Source organism: Macaca nemestrina, chromosome 7, assembly GCF_043159975.1.
Source record: "Macaca nemestrina isolate mMacNem1 chromosome 7, mMacNem.hap1, whole genome shotgun sequence".
NCBI lineage: Eukaryota > Metazoa > Chordata > Mammalia > Primates > Cercopithecidae > Macaca > Macaca nemestrina.
The window spans coordinates 6,679,005-6,692,523 of NC_092131.1; the positions used below are offsets into that span (position 1 = coordinate 6,679,005).

General features: G+C 54.0%; 1 long non-coding RNA gene across 1 annotated transcript; it reads right to left on the reverse strand.

Annotated features, from left to right (window-relative positions):
* Positions 1-526: 526 nt before the first annotated feature.
* LOC105467406 (uncharacterized) lies at positions 527-12,487 on the reverse strand. Its single transcript, XR_978809.2, has 3 exons — positions 9,175-12,487; positions 2,656-9,084; positions 527-885 (listed from the first exon to the last, which is right to left on the reverse strand). It is a non-coding gene; the product is annotated as an uncharacterized lncRNA (long non-coding RNA).
* Between the last annotated feature and the right edge of the window lie 1,032 nt (positions 12,488-13,519).

Here is a 13,519-nt window from a genome sequence, read left to right on the forward strand (position 1 = left end):
AGCACCGAGGCGTGGGCACGGGCTCTGCCCCTGGGCTCTGGCCTCTGCCCCCTCATGGGGCCCAGGCTGCCAGCCCCAGGCCTGGAATGAGCAGGCAGTGGGGCTGGGGGAGCCGTTTGAGGCCTCGGATTGATGAAGCAGCATGTCTTTTTGTTGCCCTGGCTCCTGCCTTGGAACGGGGGGCTCACATGCGGTGGAGGGGGCCCAGGATTGAGCCCCGACTTCAGGAGGCTGCTCCCTGCAAAGGCTTGTTGGGCGAAGGCCAGTGACATTCTGTGTGAATCCCTGCTGAAGGCAGATGGCCTCCGTTGTTAAACCTCCCGCTTAACAAACATCATCTCCGAACATACAGACACACAAACATATTTACATTTTTATAATGTGTATTTATTATTCAAATAGCTCGACAGCAAAGTGTTGGAAAACGAAGAGAAAAACTTCTGCCGTTCCTGCCCGGCCTCGCCATCCAGCTGGGAGAAGAGCATGGTCATCTGCTCCTTCACTTAGTCCACGGCCGCTGGGCGCTCGTCCCCAGCACAGCCCTCCCCATGCCGCGGCAAAGACTGTTCCTGTCCTGCTGAGGGATGTGTCCCCAGGGACTCAATCGAGATTCTGTAAGATGTGAGGGATGCAGGGGCTTCTCCACACCCCCAGGGCTCTCCTTCTTCCCCAGCAAGGTGGGGGCTGCTGAGGAGCGGGCCTATGTGAGGACCAGGTCGTGACCCGTGGCTCCGGGGACCAGAAGGTAAACAATTTTGGCACAGGATGCACCCACTAGGTCATAGGTGGATTCAGCCTTCTCTGAGAACCAGGAAGATTCTGGAGTCTTTTGAAGCAGGAAAGGAGATCGGAGGAGGAGATGGTGGCAAAGCGGGGACTGAGACTCTGGAGATAGGGGAGACGGAGAGAGAGTGTCAGAAGCAGCACTGGGTGTTTTCCTGGGGTCTCTCCACGGTGCCCCATCATTTCTGAATCACCTGTTCTGCTGACAGATTTCATCCATTTCATTTCATTGGCTGGGTCTGCAGCCCAGCCTCACAGAATGACCCCCTCTCTGCAGGCGGGTATCACCCTGCCAGCCCCTTCCCAGGACAGAAACCCTATAGACACCTGGCTGCTGGGTGACAGGCCACCCACCCCTTTCTCTTCCTTTCCTTCCAGTCTTTCCTCTCCCAACCAGCCCCCTCCCCACCCGGTCCCCCTTCTATTTTTCCTGGCTAAAACCAGCCACAGATACCACCACACCCGGAAAGAGATAAATAAATAAAAGAAAAACAACCTCAACTGTGAAAAGCAGTCCAAATCTGAATTTTTTCCGGCCTGAGTTAATTACACTTTAAATTGGCATGTTTACTGATCGGGGAATTTCAAGTTAACAGAGACAGCCCCCCCTCCCCAACTGTTTGTACAGTAAAACTCAGCAGGCTGGCGGGCTCCCCCAGGCCTTGGCAGGCCCCGCCGCTCCCCTGCCAACGAGAGAGCATAACAGAAACATCTATTTTTGAGTGTTAGAGAAAACGAAGCTCTCACAGATGGCGGGAAGCAGCATCCTGGATGGCTTCCTGCACCCAGGCTCTGTGCACCTTCTCAGCAGCCTCTGGCCCCAAGACCATGCCTTTGGCCTCTAGGACCCTGCAAGCTAGCTCCCTTGCACAGGGGCCTGTCTGCCTATCTCATCGCCAAGGGCCAAGCCTGTTCAAGGCTGCCCACACTGTAGCACTGTTCAGTTGGCTTTGACCCCTTCTCCTTGGAGCAAGGCTGTGTGGGGTGTGGAGGGGGCTCTGGGCAGGAATCAAGAGTCCTGGTTCATTCATTCACTCAACACACACCGATGGAGCCAGGAGCTACACCAAATAAAGTGGTGGCCTTATCTCTGCCTTCTCGAGACCGACCCTAATAGTGGGCCTGGGTCTCCCCTAGACCCCATGTACCTTGGAAAAATCCCATCCCTGCTCCAGACCCAAATAGAGGCAACCAGTAGACCTTCTGACGGATGCAAACCCAACGAATGCCTCCGGGGGCAGGCCAGGCTTCCCAGCTCACAGCCACATCTCTCCTGGCAGAAGTGGCCTGATGTGGCCACCCCCGCCCCAGGCCTTGGTTCATGGTCTGGATCAACCACAGGCTCTGGTCCACACCCTGAGGTCCACACCCTGAGGACCTGCCGGGTGCCCTCTCCAGTGCTGCCCACAAAGGGGAGATAAGGCCAACAAGCATCACAGAGCACTTTCTCTGGACTCAGTCCTGTACTAGGTACAGGGATGCCATTGTGCACAAGTCAGAAACAGCCCCGGCCCCAGCAGAGTCTGCAGTCTGGGTAGGGAGATACTTGCTGATCTAAGAATCAGAGCAATGGATATCTGACTGCAAATTGAGACTCTGTGCCTGTGAAGGATGAATCAGGAAAGGCTTCCTGGAGGAGGTGGCCTCCCAGAGCTCAGCTTGTCCTTCCTTGGGGTCCTTTCCATTCCCAGTCCCCAGCCTGGCACTCACTCCACCCAGGACCTAGAGCCTTTGGGCAGGCAGCGCAGCTGCAAAGACGGGTGCTGTACCTGCTCCCCTGCATGTCGCTGGGATAACGGGAAAATGATGAATGAGGCCCCATCACGCCCTGCTTCCCAGCCCGTTCCCATCCATGACAAATGGTCCCTCTACCTCCACAGGGTCTTTTCAGCAGCCTCGGTTGGGAAGCCTTGGCAGCACTTGGTGGAGATTTATGCCCATCTTCCCCGGATTATTCTTTGTTTTTCTTCTTCTTTATTCCCTCAAAGATATGTTTTTATTTATTCATTCCACAAACGTGCTCTGCGTGCCTCCTGTGTGCTTCCTCCTGGTGATAGAGAGATCGGGTTCAGTACACCCTCCTGCGTTGAGCACCTGCTTTGCACTGGCGTCTGTGGTCAGATTTCATCCAAGGAGACAGGTATGAACTAAGCACCTACTATGAGCCAGCACTGCTGAGCCAAGGGCCCTGGCTTCTAAAAGCTCTGCCCCGTGGGTACTGAGGTCCCAACTTGGTGATTTTGCAGCCCTTCTTGGTTTGGATTGCCTCAATTTTTACAAAGAAGGAAGCTGCTTGTTCATCAGAAGTGGGTCTTGACCCCGGAGCCCCGACCCCAAAGTTGGGGAGACAGTGTTCAGAACAAAAGCCACAGCAGTGCACCCTCCCCTCTGTGGACCTTGGTTTTCTTACCTGTCCAAGGGTGTGAGCAGAGAGGCAGGACAAGAAGGGAGCAGCCTTGACGTTTGGGGGTTCTCTGAATCCTTGAGGACCCCTGACAACCGTGAGCTAAGTGGGCCTCCAGGACTGCACCAGCCGCCGTGTTTGTGCAGAGTAGTGGTACACAGACAAGGGTGGGGGCAGTGAGGGGAGCACCTGGTCCTGCCCAGGAGAGATCAACCAGATGGTCTCAGGGCACCCGTCATCTTCGCTAGGTCTTGTTCACTCCATGCAACCGAGGCAGTGAATACAGCCCTCAATTACCATCAAGCAGAGTGAAAAACACAGGTCAACAAAGGTCTTTGGTTTTTCGATGCCCATCATGCTTTGAGTCTTCTGACAAAGCAAGCAGCCCTCTCCCCAGGCCAGACATGCACGAAAGCATCCCATTTCATGGGTGATGGCACCATGTTGGAGAGACGAGGGGTGGGTACAGAGAAAAAAACCATGAACGTTCTGGCAAGCTAAGTCTTGGGGAAAGTGAGCCTACTTCACCATATAATACCAAGAAAAGAGGCCCATTTGATGAGCAATCTGTCTTCCAGGACACAGGGGCTATTCCTAAAGCCCTTGCAAGCAGGGTAAGAGCACACAGCCTGGAGCCAGACCCTGCCCCACCTCCAGCTGGGTGACCTTGGCTGAGTCACTCAACGTCTCTGTGCTCCATTTCCTCGACTGCGGAACAGAAACTGTCCACTCACAGCCGCTGATGGGGCCCAGGACCAAGGCAAGCACCCCTTTAGGACAGCTATTACTTCCCCTCTTATCTCTGGCTGAAAACAACAAGGAAATGGGAACGGAGGTCCAGGTTGTTCAATTTCCTAACCACCTCCAGGAGACATAGTGGGGATAAACCGGGCCCTTGCGCTGGAGAAAGGAGCACACCTCGTGAACCTGGACCGGCGGCAGGGTTTACACACCGCCCTGGAGATGGGACAAGTCACTGGCCCTCTGGCTGAAGGGTCCGTGAAAACCTTCATCCTGGCCACCTGGGGGGCACACGTTCTCGTTTGGCTTATCTGATGAGAAAGGTCCTTTGTTTATTCTTTCTTCTGCACAAACAATAGATAAATCAATCATTTTTGCTTTTAATGAAATTCTGCATCGAGTTTGGCACAGGGTCACTGTGTTTGGGTTAGAAATGGGCGGGGAACATGCACGCTGCCGAATGCTGGGCTGACGCCGGACTCACGTGTAATTCTCAAGTGGCGGGTGATGCACCCAGCACTCTTCCCGAGTGGTGGCCTGGGAGGCTCGGGGAGGGGGGCCCGTGTCTGTTAATGTCACGGTGTGTGGGGATGGTTACATTGAAGCTATTAAATAAGGCTAATGTCACTCTCCCCCTCACACGCACATTTAATATATTCCAAAGATGTGTAGATGCATTAACAGCAATTTTCATCTCCAAATGTTCCCATTTAGTCAGCCCCATGCATAAAATATGAGCCCTAACACCACGCTCCAGCCCGTTGCAGATGGAGTTCCCCAGAGCATCTGGCTCTCAACGCTGGGGTGTTTGCTGGAGGGGCGGGGGCGCGCTCAGTCAGCATCTGCAGGGGAACACAGGGCTTGTCACTTCCTCTGGGGCTTTGGTGCCCCTACCCTCTGGAAAGTGGAAGAGAGAACCCAGACCCAGCTGACTTGTGCCTCCTGCAACAAATCTCAGCCTCATCCTGGAAGGGCAGAAAAAGCTGGAAAACCAAACAGCTTTGAACAAATGGGAAGAATTTCTAAAACTCGATTAACATATTCATGTACTCCATCACCACATCTTATTGAGTGCCTGCTTTTGTGCCCTGCACCTGCCTGGGGATTCACCTGATCCAGTCCCTGTCTTTGGGGACTCCGATTAGTCAGTCAACAAACACTCGCGTTCTGCTATTGTTTCAGTGCTGGGGACACAGCAGAGGATAAGAGAGAGAGAGAGAGAAATTTCTGCCAATGAGAGATCTCACAGTCTAGGACACAGAGAAAGTAGACATTAACATTAGGCAATTTCAGAGAGCTGTAAGCTAGGAAGAAAACAGTAACGGGGCAACTGTTAGAAAGTGATGGGGAAGAGGCAAGGGAAGAGCTGCTTTTACAGGGTTATCAGGGACGACCTTGCTGAACAAGAGACATTCCATCCCCTTGGGAAGTGTGAACCCCTGGGAAAGGAAAATGCAAAGGATGTGGGCCTCTAAGGAAGGAAGGGCTGGAGCCTGGACAGGAGGTAGCCGAGGGCAGAGCAGGGCCGCCCAGGACTCAGCTCCGGAAGGAGGGGCGTGTGCAGGGCCAGAACGAAGGATGGAAACACATGGGGGATAGGCTGTGGCTCCAAAAGAAGAGGGGGGCTGCCACTCCGGGGGCCTGGAGAGTCCTCGGATCATCTTGGCACCAAGCCCGAGGGAAGGGGCCTGCAGAGGTGCTCTGAGCAGTGCAGGTAAACAGCTGGACTCTGCACTTGCAAATGCTCTCCCTGGCAGAGGGAGGGGGCACTGGAGGGAGACCCAAGTGGCCAGAGGGGCCTAGCTAGTGGGGCCGGCCTCTCCAGCAGGGTGTGGCCCAGGGGCTGGGGAACAGGGGTGCCGAGGGAGAGTGGCAGCAGCAGCCCAGAGGGACGGTGCTGGGGATCCCCACTCCCATGCTGGGCACAGAGAGGAGTGGTCCTGAGGAGAAGCCCAAAAGAGGGAAGGCAGGCACAGGGCTGCGACTTCCAAGGCAGTGATGTCTCAATCGGGATGATGGGAGCCAGGCTCACGAAGCCCTCCCGAGCCCAGGAGCTCACTGATCAACAACGAGCGGTAAAGGGCAGCCGTAGCTCATTCTTTGGGGTCACTCCTGAGGTGCTCCTTGCCTTCGGCCCTGGACCCTGGGCATGGGCAGCACATTCTGGAGTCACTAAGTCTCCAGGTCAGCTGCAAACAGGCCTCTGGTCATCGCCTGTAGTCTGGGCAGGCCAGGGGTGCAAATATGACATAAGCATCAGGTAGCTGAAGGCCAGCCCAGCCTGGAGGACGTGCCAACCGAAGCAAGGGCATGGCGGGTGCTGCCACTGACACTGGAATCGGGGATGCCATTCTGTCACACTTCCAAAGCCCTCCAGAACAGGGTGGAGCTGGAAAATTAACAGGCCGGGTGACACAGGTCCTACACAAAGTCCATGGGGTCAACCAGCGCAGAGACAGCTGCTGCCTGGAGTCAGCAGCGAAGAGGAAGGCATCCAAGGTGGGATTCGATATCGGAAAGAGGTTGACTGTATAATATTCATCATATAGAAAGTGAACACCTCACAGGCAACCTATTTCAGGTACCACTGAGCAGCGCTGACTCCAGGGACGAGGCTTCTTCTCAGTGACGGGCCCCGCCACCCGCCACCTGCCTCCAGGGCGGAGGCCAGCACAGGGCTGCAGGTGGAAGTCAAGCGCTTGCTCGGCCACCAGCCATGCCTCTGGGGACCCCCAGGGTGCACATCTGGCCCTCCCTGACATCAGCAGGTGCAGGAATCATGCAGGCGGGATCTGACACTGAAGAGAGACTGATCGTGTCTTGTGTGTCATGATTTCTGCGAATGCAACACAGGCCACCTCTCCTCAGGCACTGTGGGGAGCAGCACACACACATGGCCACCCAAGGCACCGGCTCCCACCCAGGTTCTCACAGCACTGGACGAGCAGAAGGCAGCCCGGGTGCAGGGAATGCATGCAGCCGCCCCCAACACCCTGGCAAGGGGCGGGTGGCCTTCCAGCAGGATGCCTTCCAGCAGGACTAGCTCCCCCGAGTCCTCTGCCTTGATGGCACTGGCCATGAAAAACAGACTGAGCCCCGTCACCCATTGCTCATCAGCTTCATGACCGCTCCCCACCCCAGTGCACAACCCCAGCATCTTCCCCAAAGTCCACATGGCCCCCCAAAAGCTCCCCCAAAATGATTCGATGGCGGGGGTCAGTGCAAAAGATGACAAATGTCACCTCAGCCCATGCATTCACATACCCTGAAAAGGCCCACTCAGGCACAGCGCCCGCACACCACTGGGCGGTAGCGGTACTGAAAACAGGCCATCTGTGTTATATTCGTCATTAATAAAAGCGAACTCATCACAGACAACCTCTCCTCAGGTACCCAGAGTGCCATCAGCTCAAGAACGTGGCTGCTGCGTCCCGTGGTGCCAGCGTCGCCCCCGGGAAGCTGTCCTGAGGATGGATGGGACACCAAAGGTGAGAAGACACAGCGACAGGAAAGAGACCCCGCCCGGCCCACCCTCAGTGACCAGGCCCTCACTGAGACCGTGACTCCAAAGCACCTGTCCCGCTCCCACCCTCCAAAGGGCTTCATCTCCAACGAGTCCTCCAAGGTGAGATTTGATACTGAGAAAAGATCAACCATGTATTATTCGAAGTCAATAAAGCGAATATAACACGGTCGATCTCCCTTCAAGTACCAGAAAGGCGCTGAGCTGAAGCGCGATCGGCTCCCCGGCCCGCAGGCCCCACAGGCTGCAGCGGATACGGACGGCTAGTGGACCAGGTGAAGTACATTAGAAACAATTACTTTCCAACTGGTCGACCATCCATCCCCGTACCCCAGAATGGTGCTGATGCTGGCGTCCTTCCCCGAGGTGCCCCAGCCTCCAAGACGGCCTCCCTGGTGGAATTTGATACCGAAAAGGGGTTCACCGAGCAACATTCGTCGTCCAGATGCAAAGTTGCTCGGGTAACCTCTCCCCGAGTACCATGGAGAGGCTCAGATGCTCGAACTAAGGAGGATGCTTGCAGGCGGCTGTGATTGCGGAAGACCCTCCCCCAAGGGCAGCACAAGGTCTGGACATTCAGAGACCAGAGTCTCACACTCTCCGAGGACGTTCCCAATTGCCAAGTCCAACCATTCCAACCCCTTCCAGAATGACTCTGGAGACTCTTCCCAGAAGGTGAGTGCAAGACCCAGGTAGGATCTTATACTGAAAAGACGGCAACCTTCCTTGGGCACCTTGCTAAAGATGACGATGAAACCCTGCTGCTCGCACCCGCTTTTCATTCCCAGACCCTGAGAGGGAGTGACCCTATAGGGACCCCTGCACAAGCACAGAGCCTCCCTCCCAGCAGAGTATGCCTTTGGCAGGAGCTCAACAGGGCACAACGCTGACCCCAGACCCGCGGTCTCACCAGCACCATCTCCAGCCCACAGAGGCATCACCCCAGGATCCCTCAGAGGGTGACTTCACAGTTATCAACAGCTGGCTGACCATCTGATTAGCCTCAGAAAGCAAGTGAGACATTAAAAATAAGGGACTGGGGGGTAAACGCAGCAGAAGAAAGCAGGAGAGTCACAGATGTCTTCCGTTTACAAGGGTCAGGGCAGCCCTGACCTCAGAACCCAACCTCCCCCAGCCTCAGAGAACACCCAGAAGGCGCCTCCTGGAGCGGGCAGCCAACAAGCATCGGGCCGGACGACAGATGCCACAAGCAGAGTCCGGATTCTGTGCCCACCACCCATTCTATGCACTTTGGAGTGGGACCGACAGCAGAATCCTTTCCCTGACGTTGGCATGAGCTCAGAGAGCCCTCTGCATCTTGCTACAAGTGGAGCAAGGGGCCTGCCATGCGGGGCCTGCTGTAAAGAAAGAGAAGATGTCACAGACGACTTCCCGTCAGGAGCCATGGGCACTGACCTGCAGCAGAACCTCCTTCCCAGGGCAGGCATCACCTCCCAAGGTGGTCCCGGAACGCACTGGAGTCGGCAGGAGGGGAGCAGATGACACACACCATGGGTACAATCGGGCCTGTCCCATGGGCGGCCCTCAGGCACCTACCCTGGAGAAGGCTCTGGCTGCAGGCTGCCTCTTGAGGGTGCTGTTGCTTCTGGAAATTCTCCAGGTAGGGCTCGATCTGCAAAGAGAGCCATGTGCAATGCTGGTCACAGACAAAGAACGCCAGCAAACAACGCGCTCTTTCCACAGCCCCGGCAAGGTTTCTGACCTTGGAAACCAACTCCAGAATGACTTTCAGCCTCCATGACCAACTGACATTCAGCACCAACGAAGGGCATGTCCTTGGGACCAGCATGGAACCATGTAAGGTGTCAACAGCACAGTCTGAGGAAGGACTAAACCTCAGAGTGTTCCTGGATTCCTGTGTGTTCAGCAACAGCCTCGGAAGTGTGAAAGGAAAGTATCACGGGCCCCTAAAATCACGAAGGAAAAGTCAAGCTGGAAACTGCTCAGGATAAACCTGCCTCTCATTCCATTCAAAGTCACCGCTCTGCTCACTGAGACAGATGCATATCTGATTTGCCTCCTTTGGAAAGGCTCATCAGAAATGCGAAAGAATATAATTGTTTGTGTATCACCCATCTGTGACCTGGAGGCTCCCTCCTTCTTCCTGCCTTCGCTTCAAGTCGTCCCACCTTTGCAGGCCAAACCAATGTACTTCTTACGTATGTTGAATGATGTCTCATGTCTCCCTAAAATGTATAAAGCCAAGCTGTGCCTTGACCACAGGACGTCCTGAGGCTGTGTTATGGGTGTATCCTCAACCTTGGCAAAATAAACCTTCTAAATTAACTGAGAGCTGTCTCAGATTTCCTGGGCTCACAGAAGCAACTGTCCTGAAAGACCAGACCCCACTGATGGTAGAACTTCTGCTTCCCTCGAGTCAGCGTCTCACCCAGAACCCTCCGTGGGGATGGAGGGAGACCAGGTGATGCCTGTCAGTTACATAGTGAATACTCTGGGGACAACATGCACCCAGATCCCCGGGAGGACGCCTTAGCAGTGTGTCACACCTGAAGTCAGCACACCTTTCCAGGAAGCTCTCGGGAAGGTTTGGGGCAGAAAGGAAAGATCAACTGCATAAGGGAAGAGACTGTATCCCATTTTTTGACCCTAGATTCCTACTGACCTCAGCAACTCCACTGTAAATACACAAATGTAACCATCTTCACAAGAATTGCACCGACACTGATTTTCATAGAAACGTGTTTTTCAGAGCGAATGCCATTACGCTAATCCAATTCCCTGTTTAGCTGTCTTGACTGCGCTGTTGAGCTGTTTGCATTTCTTTTATTTCCCTTGTTATTTTCCCCAAATCATTTTCATTAGGATCAATTCTTTTCCATTTAAAAATCTGAATAAAGATTTGGTTCCTCAATGTGCTTTTGTCTACATAGAATATTACTGTTTATCGCCGCCGCCACCGTCAATTTCCTTCTGCGGCTGCCACGTCGGCAGCTTTCTATTTCCCCAGGTCAAATGTCGCAGCCGAAATGTTGTCAAGAAAATTGGATTCTTCTGCCAATTTGTACTCAACTGAACACATTTAGTGCTGTGCCGTTTCAGCTGCTTTTAGTTTTATTTTGTGTTGATTATTTTTATCACTATTATTTAATACAAATGGGATGAGATACTGATAGCCTCTATTTGTTTCATAACCCAGGAGAAAATTGGGACCAATGTTTGGCTGGAGGATAGAAAGAGAAAAATAGAGACAAGGAAAGGCATAGAAAAAAAAACACAGCACTTGTGAGCGAGACAGGGGTCTGGGGTTGCAGCCTCGTCACAGACACTGCCAAGGGTGAGCGCTTTGTTTATCCGCAAGGTCAAATATCTTCCGGAAAAAACTTGGTGCGGTCAAAACGTCTTCGGGATCAACACAGCCAACACAGTGATGTGAAGAGAGAGGGTCCAGGGTAAGAGCTAAAGCCGACATGACACCAACGCCATCCTCCCCGGGCCGCAGGCCCCGCCCCCATCATGAATGAAGCTTGTGTTCTCTGATCGACATCTGTTCTCATCCACCGCAGAGGACTGCAGAGGGCAGACCACCCACGTCTACCCCGTCCATTCTTGCTCACGGGAGGGGCGTAGATGCCCCTGAGCTTGCCACTGGGTCCCGGAAGCCATCCCAAGCAGGATTTGATACTCAAACAAAAGTTGCCTTTGTGTGATTCAACATAAATAAAGCGAATTCACCAAGGGCAACCTCTGCTCAAGGGTCAAACGTCAGCACAGGCAAGAACACACCGAGATACCTCTTCACCAAAGCTGGCATTGCCTCCGGGGCCTCCCTGCTAACTCCAGCTGCAGGCTTGCTGGCTCGCTCGCTCTCTCCCCTCTTGCTCTCTCTGTCTCTCTCTCTTTCTCTACCTCTGAGGAGCCCCCCCAGGCAGTGGTCGGAACACGGTTGGTCATGGACCAGCTCCTGTAGCTGTGGAGCAGGCGGTGTGGGTGAGGCCATGCGCACACACAGCGTGGGTCAGCCCGAGCTCGAGTCAGCCCTTGGTCACCTATCCTAGGGGGGCTGGGACACCAAGGTCCCTCAACACAGGGGGTTGAGGGAGGACCTGACCTGAAGGCTGGCGACTCCTCTTCCAGTGCAGCATCCTCAGAGGGTGGGTGGGGCTGTGTCACAGGGACAGCACAGGTTCAGGTGACTGTCCTCCATGCACTCCATTCCAGGAGGCCTCAAAGAGAATTCAACCAAGAAAACAGGTCATGTCGCCTATTCATTCATTCAGCATCACACCTACTGTGCACACCTGGGGACACAGCACCAGGCAAGACAAACAAGGACTCTGCCCTCAAGGAGCTTCCATTCTAGCGGCAAGAGGACAACAAGTGCAGATGACATAACATTCGTATAAGGACCACCCCTCAGAAACAATGCTTATCCTACAGCCACATGCCACATGCTGTCTAGACACTTCACAAAGAGCACAATTCCACTCCCCTGTTAACCCTGCTTTACAGAGAGAGACTGAGGCCCACAGAGCTGACAGGTGAAGGGATTTTCCAAGGGCACACAGCTGGCAACATAAGATAGTAATAAATGCTATTAATGATTTTCATCTTACAGTAGGAATAACCGAGTCATGCCATGGAAACGCATCTTTAAACAACATCAATTATCCCTGCCGAGGAGACCCCCTCCACCCCTTGCTTCCCAGGGGTCACCCCGAAGATAAGGTATTTGAGGGGGTAATGTGAATGTCTTCCATTCAGCCAGGAGCTCCTTTCCCTAAAGTGTGCCACACAGCCAAGATGATTTCACACCTAAAAAGGTTGACTAAATGTGGTTTATTCACTAATGAGTCTTCAAGGACGCGACTAGAAGACCACCATGTCAACTAAAACGTCAGCATCATTTCGGTGAATTCCTCCTAATGATGGCCGGGACACTGGGCCAAGTGATGTAAGTCACACAGAGAGCGCCTGCCGCGGAGGTGATCCACTTCCTTACCCTGAGCAGGTGCCGGCTGGGCTTGCCCCTCGTGACGTTTCCCAAGAAGAATTGAGTACCGAAAGGAGATTGGCCATGTAATACTCATCATAAATAAAATGAACACACCATGGACAACCTCCATTCGAGTACCTGACTCGGGCGCTCACTTCCAGCGCGCCCCAGCAGCAGGCCTGAGGACGGACGGGATTCCGAGAGTCAGGAAGGTGGCAACAGACTACCCATGAAACACACTCTGTGGTCCGGGCCGTACTCCATCCCTTACTTGCAGTTAGCGTCTCTTGTAGGAAGCCATTCAGGGAGGGACGTGCCACAGCAGAGAGGTCTGCAGAGCACCTTCTGTGATACGTGAAGAGAGGGCAGCAGGGAAGACAGCAAGACGGCGTCTTGTCAAACACAAAGTGAGCTGACAAGGGAGCTGCTGCCTCTTTGGAGGAAACCGCCGTGGTGAGCAAGCAGGACGCCTGCAGGTGCACGGTCCACCAAGAAGAGTGTGCACACAGTCAGCGTCGCTATCCATCCAGGCATTCAGACACCAGTTCTAGTTCCTAAACTCGGCACCACCCGAGGGTGCTTTAAGGCTAGATTTAATGCTTTCAAAAGGGTCCACTATGTAGGATTGGTAAAAGAATAAATTGAAGGCATCATGGAAGACCTCTCCACCAGTACCACAGAGTAGCTCTGAGAGGAAAAGCCCCACTTCTTCCCCAAAGCTGGCACCATCTCTAGAAACCTCCCCAAGGATGGGGCACACACAGGGTTAGGGCCGGGGCACACGGCCTCAGGAAAGCACATTCTCTGCTGGGTCAGCTATGGTCAACGGTCCCTTTGCTTACCCTGGAGAGGAGCTGACCCCAAGGTCCTGCCCTGAAGTGAGATTCCGCTCCAGGAAGCCCTCCAAGGCGAGATTTGGTACTGAAAAATAGGTCAACCGTGTATGATTCGTCACAAATAAAGCGAAGGCAACACGGATAACCTATCTTCAAGTACCTCACGCTAGCACAGACCCGGTGTCAGTGCCTCTTCTCCAAAGTTGGCCTCCTCCAGGAAGTCCCCCTAGGAGACAGTGAACATTGAGGGTTAGTAG